This window comes from Hylobates moloch, unplaced genomic scaffold (genome assembly GCF_009828535.3).
Source record: "Hylobates moloch isolate HMO894 unplaced genomic scaffold, HMol_V3 SCAFFOLD_12, whole genome shotgun sequence".
Classification (NCBI taxonomy): Eukaryota; Metazoa; Chordata; class Mammalia; order Primates; family Hylobatidae; genus Hylobates; species Hylobates moloch.
Window position 1 is genome coordinate 67,681,322 of NW_026652287.1, and position 13,193 is coordinate 67,694,514.

A 13,193-nucleotide genomic window follows, 5' to 3' on the forward strand; every position below is an offset into this window, starting at 1 on the left:
AATGGATGATTCTTTCACTAATAAAATTCATGGATTGCAACGCATGGATTTTGTGACACCAATTGTGTTTATCTACAAGTCTTTAAAAAGTCCCTTCTGCTCTTCAGCTGTGTTCTGGGTCGTTGATGTTAACACTTGGATGACCTCTGAAAAAGTCAGAATTGTGGTATTTTAAATGTAGAGAAGGCATTTATATTTTCTGGCTTAGTCTTTTCACAAGATTAGTTTTAAAAGGGGAGTAGGGTTCTTGTTTGGTCCCATCAGTGATAAATCAAAATTTCCTCAGGTTCTTCAGGGAATTTAAAAAGTCCTCATTGCTTGAAAATAGAAAATGACTTAGAAGTTAGAGAGATTAAGGACAATTTTAGTAAACTTCACTCTTGCCCCCATTTTATAATAATCCCAAATCATTTCAGGAAAAATTTGACAACTAGGGGAAAAGATGCATGGGGAGGGCTATGGAGGAAAAAGTGAGGTTGAAAAGCTTGACTCCAGAGGAAGCTGCTGAATGTAGGTTGGTCATTTACCTGAACTTCAGCAGGACTTACTTTGTGAACTTTGAGGAGATTTGCTGACATAAAGGTTAGAAGTGGTAAGCCTGGGGACAGAAGCGGCTGTTGAAAATGTGGTCCTTCTCCAAAAAAGAAGGAAGTTCTTACACCGCCACGTGTTCCGGGGCAGCTGCCAGCTAGCCATGTGTTTGCTCAGTGATTTCTCTGGCACTTTGCAAGATCTTGCAGGATTTCAGGATATTAGTGTTTCCCCCTGACTTACTCTTCATAAATGGTCTCTTTAGACACCTTTGGCTGCCAGTTAGCTCTACATGAAACACTTTTTTTGTTGTTGTTGTTGTTGTTTAAAAAAAAAAAAAGGAGGGAATGTCTTTCTCTTTTCTATTGCTTTACCACGTTAGAGAACATTGTTTCTTTTTGGAGGGTCATCTTATTACTTTTCTGTTGATCTTATTTATATTATTTTGTTGATTTTTCATTTCTCAAGGAGGAAAAACTTGTCTGACCCCATGGTGTAGACACTTTTTTGTTTGTTTCAAAGATCTGAAATATACAGTAATTTCTCAGTCTTGGATCATCTCTCTCTACCAAGTTAGATTATTAGTCAACATTCCCACATACCAATATGACTGTGCTTGACTGAATTACATCAGAAATATATAATTCCAGTCAAGTTCTCATATTTGATAGAGCATTTCTTTGGATAAATTCTCTGGGTCTTAACTTCCTTTTTTTCCAAATGTTGTCTTAATAGCTCTGTAGTGAGAGGAAGCAATTCTGTTTAAGAAACAGCACATAAGGGAAGACAAAATAAGGACCAAGCCAGTAAACAGCAGCATGGAAACAAGCCTACAGTAAAAAAGGAAGATATCTCAGATCTGCTTGGGTTGGGTGTGCTGATGTCAGGATTTCTATTGAATGGGATTCCCCAGCCATTGGGGGTGGGAGAGGGGGTGCAGAAGTACTAACAGGGAAGCTGAAGGTGCCACTGTTAGGTCAGATGAAAATGTGTGGGCAGGTAGTGGAAGATAGCGGCCTCCCCATCCTCCATGCCCCCCCACAGCATATGTGCAAAGTTCTGAGTGGGTAAGTGAGCTCTGGCATCAGAGTCCTTGAATCCAGATCCATTCACTGCCAGTTACTAACAAGTTACTTAACCATTCGAGGCCTCCATTTCCTTGTCTCTGAAATCAGGATAATATACCTGCCTCATTGGGTTGTAGTGAGGAGTCAAGGAGATGGTTCAGGCAAAACACTTCGCACACAGCCTGACACATGGCTCAAGAATAAAGCAATCAAGGATTTTTTTCTTTCTGTAAAGCATATATTATATGAAACGTTTGCCAGGTTCTTCACTCATTGTAAATTAGGCAAGGAGGAAAGGATAATAGAGCATTGGTATGAGAGGAGAGAAAAGGAAAACAGGTGCCCGAAATGGAACAACCCCAATGAGATGGAGAACTGAAATATAGTCATGTGTCACTTAATGACAAGGATGCACTCAGAGAAATGCCTCTTTATGCAATTTCATCATTGTATAAGCATCACAGAGTGCACTTACACCAACCTAGGTGCTACAGCCTACTACACATCTAGGCTATATGGTATAGCCTAATGCACTTAGGCTAGAAACCTGTACACCATGGTACTATAATGAATACTGTAGGCAGGCGGAATACAATGGTAAATATTTGTGTGTTTAAACATGTCTAAACATACAAAAGCTACAGTAAAAATAAAGTATAAAAAATTTTTTAAAAAGGTACACCTGTTTAGGGCACTTACCATGAATGGAGCTTGCAGAACTGGAAGTTGCTCTGGGTGAGTCAGTGAGTGAGTGGTGAGTGAATGTGAAGGCCTAGGACATTACTGTACACTACTGCAGACTTTACAAATACTGTACACGGACTCTACGCTCAATTTATTTAAAAAGATTTCTTTCTTCAACAATAAATTAACCTCAGCCTACTGTAACATTTTTACTTTATAAACTTTTATGTTTTAAAAATGTTTTGACTCTTGTAATAGCACATAGCTGTGGTACGTGGCTATAGGCCTTGCTACTCTGGAGGCTAAGACAGGAGGACCCCTTGAGCTCAGGAGTTTGAGACCAGCCTGGGCAACATAGTGAGACCCCCATCTTGAAAAACAACAACAACAAACCCAGAAACACATTGTACAGCAGTACAAAGTTATTTTCTTTTTGCATGTTCTTATTCTATAAGCTTTTTCCTTTTTTTTTTTTTTTGAGACAGAGCCTTGCTCTGTCACCCAGGCTGGAGTGCATTGGTGCAATAGCTCATTGCAACCTCCACCTCCTGGGTTCAAGCAATTCTCATGCCTCAGCCTCCCTAGTAGCTGGGATAGGCAAGCGCCACCATGCCTGGCTAATGTTTATATTTTCAGTAGAGCTGGGGTTTCACCGTGTTGACCAGGCTGGTCTTTGAACTCCTGACCTCAGGTGATCTACCCACCTTGGCCTCCCAATGTGCTGGGATTACAGGCATGAGCCACCACGCCCGGCCTTAAAATTTTCTTATTTAAATTTTTTTAAATTAAAAATTAAGACACAGGGACAGATTAGCCTAGGCTTACAAAGTCAGGATCATCCACATCACTGTCTTCCACCTCCCCATCTTGTCCCACTGGAAGGTCTTCAGGGGCAGTAATACATGCAGTGAAGCTGTCATCTCCTAGGATAACAATGTATTCTTCTGAAATACCTCCTGAAGGACCTGCCTGATGCTGTTTTAAAGTTGATTTTTAAAATAAGTAGTAAGAGTACACTCTAAGAATAAAACTTTAGCATGGTAGCTACATAAACCAGCAACATAATTGTTTATTATCATTATCAAATATTGTATACTGTACATCTGCTATTTTTTTTCTATGTTTTGCCAAAGCTTTCAATCTCATGCTTGGCCTCATCTCATACATTTCATCCTGTCCCTCTTCTTCCTTGTAAAAATTTCTACGAAGTTTCTCCTGTCTCCTCCTTTCTCATTCTTGCTGTCTCTCCACATTCATTTTCTTGTTTTGATTTACATTTAAGTTCAGGGGTACACGTGCAGTCTTGTTATATAGATAAACTCGTGTCACAGGGGTTTGTTTACAGATTTTTTAGTCACCCAGGTATTAAGCCTAGTGCCCATTAGTTATTTTTCCTGCTCATCTCCCTCCTCCTCACCCTCTGGTAGGCCCCAGTGTCTGTTGTTCCCCTTCGCGTGTCCATGTGTTTTCATCATTTAGCTCCCACTTACGAGAACATGCAGTATTTGGTTTGCTGTTCTTGCATTAGTTTGCTAATGATAATGGCCTCCAATTCCATCCATGTTCCTGCAAAGGACATGATCTCATTCTTTTTTATAGCCGTATAGTCTTCTATGGTATATATGTACCATGTTTTCTTTATCCAGCCTACCATTGATGGGCATTTGGGTTGATTCCATATCTTTGCTATTGCGAATAGTGCTGCAACGAACATACCTATGTTTGTGTATTTATGACAGCATGATTTCTATTCCTTTGGGTATATACCTAGTAATGGGATTGCTGAGTCAAATCCCACACCTATTTTCTTGCTCGTCATCCTTTCTAGTACCTCCACTATGATTTATTTATCTTTTGCTGCTCTTTAAAACATTGATCTCTCTATTTCTTTGTCCCTTCCAGGTCACAAGAAAGCTGTTTTTTTCTTTTTCCAATAAGCAAACCTCTTTTTCCCGCCCAATTAGCAAAATCCCTTGTAATCTCTTTTTTCATATCTGTTATTATCTGCCTACCAATAGTTTGTTATTTCTTGGCTAGTTTGTATTATTTGTGCCAGTTGGAAATGCTGATCAATGGCCAGTCACCTGCACACATGCTAAATACAAGTATTTGCTTACAGGCCTTTAGAGTTCCTGTATTTCAAAACCTTCATTAGAGAATAGTGCTGTGTGAACAATGGATATGTCCAATATCACTTATGAGAGATAAATAACAAGCACAATGTACTGTCTACAATGATACTTAAAGTAGCTCTTCTTCAATCAAAGACATTTTTGAATGTAAAAGTGTTAAAAATTTTCCAGGACTATTTAAGAACAATTGTCTAAATTATTCAATCACCAAAAATGATTTCTCTTGCCTTCGCCTAGCTAATTAAAGACAAACACGGGTTTGGGCCTTAGATTGCCCACTGACTGTTTATACTATTGAAATGAGCCAGCATATTGCCACCCCAGATTTTAACTTAAGCAAGAGTGCAGATGTGCATAAATGTATGATTTAATTAAAAGCAATTTTCCAAGGCCCTTGGGTGGCCTAGATTCCTCTGTGGAATGGCAATATGGGTAGACAGGACCTATTTCTACTGTCATGGACTCCTCTTTTTCATTCACTTGAAGCAGAGGGGTAGATTTGTTGCAATAAGATGAAGAAGAAATAATTAACTTATGTTTGGACTTATTGTAACTTTGGCAAAGTTTATACTGAAACACCAGACTCAAATCACTCTTGGGACAACAGTAAGAATTTTCCCCTGCAGTCCTAATGCCTCAAAGCTTGCCCATTATATGGCATGTGCTTTTGGGAATACCTACCCCTCATCTCTAAAATGGAGGAAATTTTGTAATAATTGGGTTTGGGGGGAAAGAAAAGGAGAAATTTGTTAGCAGTCAACAAATTTGGATTCTAAACCTAATGCCTTATCTACCCCTGCTAATGTCTCTGGACCTGTCTCTTAGATATTTTTACTTCACTGTTTCCATCCATGAATTAAGCTTGCCCTGGGTAACAGGCTACTGGGGAAAGCCAGAGAGTGGCCTGACCATATTAACATGAGGGGCTTCGCTGAACAGCTCATTTTGTGATATGAAATGTTATTGACGGTAATAACAAGATTGATGTGGTCATGGTGGTGATCTAGTCAAATATTTACCTAATGCTGAAAGCAACATCTGCATAGACTGTAGCGCCAAACTACTTGCCTTGGCATTTGATTTGCTGTGTGACCTTGGGCAAGTTAGTTAACCTCTCTGTGCTTCAGTTTCCTAATCTCTAAAAAAGGACTAATAGACCTACCACACAAGATGATTGTGAGAACTATATTTGTCCACATGGATAAAGCTCTTAGAACACTAACTGACATGATAAATACATTCTATAAGTATTAGCTATTATTTTGAGGGTACTCAGGCAGCCAAGATGTAAGGATACTATTACTCATTGGAAGGGTCCCTTAGCCTGAGATTCTTCTGCATTCTTTCCATGCAACCCAGGTCTAGAAAGCCCCAGAGATAGTTTAGGGTCATTGGGTTTTCCTGGTGAGCAGGGCTATCCTGAACCAGACACTTCTAAACTTCCCCTGTAATAGACCTACATCTGAAGGGAGAATGAAAGTCTATGTCCCTGGACTTGGCCCATGGAGGCTTGGAGTTAGAGGGGCCAAATAAAGAGGGTTGGCTCATATCCCCAAGGTGTATGGGACCCCAATGCCCAGGGCTGCCAGTAAACCAGGGCAATGGGTCATTCTGGATCCTGTTGGTGTGTTCGAGTGTCTCTCTCCTTCATCTCTTTACAATAGCTCTTTTAAAAGAAGATAACAAAGGAAAGACAGGTCTTTAGATTTTTGCATTTTCTTTTAATGACATGTATGCTTTAGCTTAAATTTAAACATTGGCATCTAACATTGGCAAGCAGCCAGTGTATCAATTCTCTCCGTAGATGAGACATCAGTTATTAAAGTGGGCTCCAGAATACACTATTTACTCCTCATTTATAATATTTCATTTTCTTCCTGAGTGATTGATAAATTCTGTCTACACACCACTGGGAAAGGATTAAGGAGGGAATCTTTCTGGATTCCAGATTTCCCTGACCCATTATCTCTTAATTATATCTCACTTTAGCTGATCATTTTAATAAGGTTTATTACAAAATGCCTTGTTAAGCAGGTTTAAGAATTGTGTATGCTTCTCAAACCTAAAGGTAGCAAGAAAACCATCTGGCCCTTCTGGCCTCTCTCTACTTCAAAATGAAGTCTCCTCTTTTGGGCTCTAGGAGAAGCATCTAAATAAATAGTATCTGCCTCTGCCTTGCTCTGGGACCACCCTCAGGTGCTCCTGAGAATTACCTCCAAACTGGTCTCTTCACTCCGGTTTCTCTAACACTCTGCAGCCAAAATGATGCACCTTCCCTACTTAGCACTTTCCTCAGGTCAACTCACTGCTCAGAAATCTCCAGTGGCCTCTTGTGTCCAACGACCTCACATGTGAACCTCTCCCTGGCTTTTCGTTGTAGTCCGTGACCTGGGTTCACCTCGCTGTGCTCCTCGACATCTTATTTTCCAGTCCTCAGTTCCTATTCTCTACGTAAGGACCTTCTGCAGTGCTTATTCCCACTTCTCTGCCTTCATTTCTGTTGCTCCCTTAGTGTGGAGTGACTTTCTTCTGCTTAAGAGAAGCCTGCTCATTTTCTGAGGCTCAGATCAATTCCACTTTCTCCAGGAATTCTTCTCTCACTCCTCCAACAAACCCAATTCTCCTAGCCCTCAGGAGATCCCATTATCTACATTACATGGTACTTAGATATATGTTATCCTCTGTACCAGTCAGGATCTGGCAGAACAAACAGGGTACAATCAGAATTTAATTTAAAGACCAAGTGCTAAAGTATGGATAGGATGAAGGGAAATTGACAAGAGAAAAATGAAGCACCCTGGAGCTAGCAGCAGCAGGAAATCCTTACTACCTCTAGGCTTGAAGGGTCAAGGGGGCTGGATGGTTTCCAAAACTCCAAGGGAATATCTACAGCTGGAGGAGAGGGCCTCCTGACAGGAGCTGAGGTCTTCTGGCAAGGGGCATAGCCAATCTTTGGCAAACCATCACGAAGGGAACCAGGGAGATAAATAGCCTGTCCTCACTGGCTTCTGTCTGTCACCAGTCAAATCCTACTAGAAATCATTGGGCAAGGGAGCTCAGTGACACTGTTTAAAAAGCCTCCTGTGGCACAGAGCAGGGTGGAAAAGAGTAGAGAGTGAATCTGATGAGCAAAAGGAAAATATGCAGCACATGCTGTTTACTGTGCTGTTGAAATGTTTCCTGAGGTGTGGCTTTCCTCCCGACCTAGGCTGAAAGCTCCTTGAGAATACAGACCATGGCTTGCATTTGGTTTTTATCTTCCATAGTGCTTAGTTCAATGTGACTTCGAAAGGGTGTAAAAATACATATACATTGAAGATTTTTTTTTTTTTTCTTTTGAGACGGAGTCTCGCTCTGTCGCCCAGGCTGGAGTGCAGTGGCGCGATCTCGGCTCACTGCAAGCTCCACCTCCCGGGTTCACGCCATTCTCCTGCCTCAGCCTCCTAATTAGCTAGGACTACAGGCACCCACCACAATGCCCAGCTAATTTTTTGTATTTTTTTTTTTTTAGTAGAGACAGGGTTTCACTGTATTAGCTAGGATGGTCTCAATCTCCTGACCTCGTGATCGGCCCGCCTTGGCCTCCCAAAGTGCTGGGATTACAGGCTTGAGCCACCGCGCCCGGCCGAGGATTTCTTTTTAAGAGTCAGTTGTAATCTCTCACCTTGGGTTTGCTACCCCTCTCTCTCTCTCTTTTTTTTTTTTTTTTTTTGAGACAGAGTCTCACTCCTGTCGCTCAGGCTAGAGTGCAATGGCGTGATCTTGGGTCACTGCAACTTCTGCCTCCCGGGTTCAAGCAATTCTCCTGCCTTAGCCTCTTGAGTAGCTGGGATTACAGGCACCTGCCATCACACCCGGCTAATTTTTGTATTTTTAGTAGAGATGGGGTTTCACCATGTTGGCCAGGCAGGTCTTAAACTCCTAACCTCAGGTGATCTGCTTGCCTCAACCTCCCAAAGTGCTGGGATTACAGGCATGTGGGTTTGCTATCTCTCTTTCTTCTTCTTCTTCCTTTTTTTTTTTTTCTTTTTGAGACAGTGTCTCACTCTGTCTCCCAGGCTGGAGTTCAATGGAACAATAACGGCTTACTGCAGGCTTGAACCCCTGGGCTCAAGTGATCCTCCCACCTCAGCCTCCCAAGTAGCTAGGACTACAGGCACATGTCACCACACTTGCCTAATTTTTGTTTGTTGCTTTGTAGAGACAGAGTCTCCCTATGTTGGCCAGGCTGATCTCGAACTCCCGGGCTCAAGCGATCCTCCCACCCCAGCCTCCCAAAGTGCTGGGATTACAGGTGGAAGACACCACACCTGGTCTGAGGTCTCTTCAAATATTTAAATCTCAATTTCCCAAATCACTCAAAATAAAATCCAAATTTGTTCATGTGGCCTGGTACCTGGCTATGTCTCTGGCCTCATCTCTATGACTTTCCCTCTTGCTGACTTCACTGCTCCAGCCACTTGCCCTCTTTGCCATGCCCCAAACACGTTACCACCTTAGGGCCTTTGCATCTGCTGGTTCTTTGCATATCCTGGGCCTTCTGCCCAGAGATTCCTATAAGCTTCTCACTTCTTTCAAATCTGCTGAGATGTCACCTTATCAGAAAGGCCTTCACAGTAAGTGAGTCTAAGTAAAATAGTGCCCTCTCCGGCGTTTCCCTATCTTCTTACATCCCTTCATCTTCACCTAGTACTTATCCCCACCTGATGTGTGATATAGGCACTGTTTGTTAATTGTTATTCTCATTGTGCTAGAATAGAAGATCCACAGAGCAAGGACTTGATCTGCTTTGTTCTAAATACCTAGATTAGTGCCTGACACGTAACATAATAGGAGCTTGATAATCAATACATATAGAATTAATGGATTAAGCCACCAGTCAAGTTGGGTCCATTTTCACTGTGTATGAGCAGTCTTAACAGTTTGAATGTAGGTGATTGCCCTTAGCCCATCCTTAGTTAAAATAATTTCAGTTCCATTCAGTAAGGTTTTGTTGAATCTGTGCTAAGGCAGACCAGCAGCAGTGTCCAGTGTGGCTCTCACAGTGCTCACAGCACATACTTCTCCTCTCACTCACCACTTCTTAGCTAGGGGATGGCATGACTTTTGGTTAGAGTGGCATCAAAGACCCCACGACCTGGAACACCACAGAACTTTTTCCCCTTAATCTTCTCTGGTTTGCAAAATTGCACCATGACTTCTCTCATAACAGATTCCCTAGTAGAGAATTTCGGAGTTTCTGTTACCCCTTTAACATGTCCATTCCTCACCAGGTGCAAGGTCCAGCATGATCCCCAGGACCCAGGAATCAGCCTATTCTTTGCTGGCTGCTCCCCGTGCAGCCCCATAGGCTTATCTCCTAGAGGCTGACTCCACTGGCACCTACTTTATAAATGGTGTCAATTGCGTGGCCACTAGCCTGAGAAGACTGGTCCAGAAGCCAGCTGCTGGGATCCTACCTAGTCATGGCACTCCTGTCCCTTTGAAGCTCCTGGATACACTGGACACCACTCCTCTGGCATTTGTCCTGCTGGATCAAAGGAAGAGGTTTGAGCAGAGGTCCCACTGGGCTTTGTCTATGAGCTTTTTATTAAAGCACTCCAATCTCCAGGATGTAGCTTTCTCTTTAACCTGCTTACTGGTTTTAAACATTAACTCTGTCCTTAGGATGCAGTTGGAAGAAAAATCAGATATATTATTCCAAGAAATTGCTGAATTAACTCTGCAGCCTTTCCAAATACCTAGATTGCCTTAGGAGGCAAATGCACCCCCTAACCTAGAATGGAGGAAACTGGCTCTGCAAGTGCCCTGACCGACATATAACCAACCTGCCCAGACACTTTGTATCACCAACTTTCTAGTGGTATAGAAATCTCCTCTTGATTTCCACACCAGTAGTGGCCACAGACCCACCCTCCAGAGGCAAATGCAGATACCTTATAGCCATTTGGTTATGACAGCCATGCCTCCTACTTCTGAAAAGTTTACATTAGTAGACTTTAGGCCATAAGGTCTTCATGTTCTTTTCTAGGTAGTTCTGGACCTTGGTGATGGAGACATAGAAGGTACCGCCAGTTAGTGGTGTTCTTTTTTTTTTTTCTTCAGATGGAGTCTTACTCTGTCACCCAGGCTGGAGTGCAGTGGCACAATCTTGGCTCACTGCAGCCTCCACCTCCCAGGTTCAAGCGACACTCCTGCCTCAGCCTCCCAGTAGCTGGGATTACATGTGCCCGCCACCATGCCTGGCTAACTTTTTTGAACTTTTAGTAGCAACAGGGTTTCACTATGTTGGTCAGGCTGGTCTCAAACTCCTGACCTCAAGTGATCCACCCGCCTCAACTTCCCAAAGTGCTGGGATTACAGGCGTGAGCCACTGCACCTGGCCTGGTGTTCTCTTAAAGGGAGTTAGATCCACCTTCACCAAAATGAGTCAGTTCCTTAATAATTTATCTAGCTGCTCCAAAAGCACCTTGTTTTCACATATCCATAGCAGATAAAGTTTAGAATATTTATTTTTACTTTTTTTGTGGAGACAGGGTCTTTCTATGTTGTCCAGGCTAGTCTCAAACTCCTGGTCCTCCCTCCTCAGCCTCTCAAAGCACTGGGATCATAGGCGTGAGCCATCGTGCCTGGCCAAGTTTAGGATAATTCTTAATCTGACTCGATCTATCCATAAACCTAACCCTAGGAGGATAGCAGTACCACCCCTCTGCCTGGCACCCCAAGCTTCCTCTATTCTGAATTGCTTACCCTTCCCCTGGGACACATCATGCTTTCTTACAACTTGACGCCTCTGAACATCCTATTTATTCCACCTGGAATGTCCTAACCTGTCTCGTCTGACTTGCAAATTCCCACGTGTCTTTAAAACCTCCACTGAAGCACGGCCCCTGCCAGACATCACTTAAGTGGAGCTCGTCCCTCTCTCCTGTGTGCTATCTCTGTGACTCCTATATGCCTTCTTTACCACTCTTTTCACTTCATTAAATGTCTGGTCTCCGGTACTGAACTGTGAACTTCCTAGTAGCAGTGACCAGAGCCTGGGATTATTTAACTATGCTGCCCCATGTTTTAGTTTGTTAGGGCTACTATAACAAAATACTATAACCCGAGTAACTGTAACGAACAGAAATTTGTTTCTCACAGTTCTGGAGGCTGGCAAGTTCAAGAACGTGGTCCTGGCAGATTTAGTGTCTGGTGAGGGCCTGTTTCCTGGTTCATAAACGGTGCCTGCTCTCTGTGTCCCCACACGGTGGAAAAGGCTACTAACTCTCTGCAGTCACTTGATCTAACCACGTCCTAATACCATCACATTTTGGGTTAGGATTTCAAAATATAAATTTGGGGCATACACAAACATTCAGACCATAATATTCCACCAACAGTGCCAAAACTATGTTAGGTTCTTATTGCTTATTGCTTAATTGAATAAAAGAATGACTTCCTGGCCAGGTGTGGTGGCTCACGCCTGTAATCCTAGCACTTTGGGAGGCCGAGGCAAGTGGATCACTTGAGGTCAGGAGTTGGAGACCAGCCTGGCCAACGTGGTGAAACCCCGTCTCTACAAAAAATACAAAAATTAGCTAGGCGTGTTGGTGGGAGCCTGTAGTCCCAGCTACTCGGGAGGCTAAGGCAGGAGAACCACTTGAACCATGAGGCAGAGGTTGCAGTGAGCAGAGATTGCGCCACTGCACTCCAGCCTGGGCAACACAGTGAAATTCTGTCTCAATGAAACAAAAACAAAACAAAACAAGAATGAGTTCCTAATAGATTGCCAGACTGAAGTGTAGTCTACTGCATTTGATGATTCATCATGTCTCCTAGGCCTAGCACATACTAAATTCTTTGTAAATGTTTCTGGGATAACGGGATTAAATGAGTAAATGTGTTTTGAAGCCAGCAATTTTTACGTTCATTTCCAATTTTCCTTGTGATCAGTACTTTGCCCACTGAAAAATCAAGTTTCTTCCTCAAGGCTCTATTCTGAGTTCTCCTGTTTCTTTCTCTCTACTCCTGCTAGATCCTGCCTACCTCCTTGTTATCTGAATCTGGATTTTATAAACATATAGAACAGACAGAGTTTTTACAATGGGTAAAAATCAAAGAGCAGTCTCTTGCTAACTGAATGAAGCTTTTAAGGAGGTTCCTATTTAAAATGAAATCCGCTCTGGTGGAGTTATGAAGATTAAAAATGGTAATACTTGTGAAAGTGTTTTACAAAGAGATCAAAATATGTGTAATTATATGAGATAATTGATAATGATGCATTATAATAATACAATTTGAGGGAAATAACTCCCCAGATTTACCCACTTCACTCTCCCCAAAGCCCCAGGAGTGTGTTTGTACAGCTTTTCTATTTGACATTCACTCAGGGAGATGTCAATATTTAATACAATGAGGAAAATCTAAGCAATGGTTAATAGTCATTTAGAGGTCAGTAAAAATTAATATAATTTTCAAAGATGTACCATTTATAATCAAAATAGCTATGGGGTAGGTTAACTGCAATATTTCCTTATGTTAAGCCACAAAAAATATATAAAATTGAAATTATATTTGTCATGATATAAAACAATACACTACAAAAAGTTCCCTAATGTCTTTTTCTTTCATAAAGTTAATGATTGTGATCCTTTGTCAAAAAAAAAAAAAGAAAGCATCAATGCTCGTTTTCCTCATGTTAAATCAGTAAATTAATATTACTAATTTGGAAATCGTAAACTGTGGCTTCCAGTAACTAGCATTTATTTTATTCATGAGAAAAGAGTGGCATATT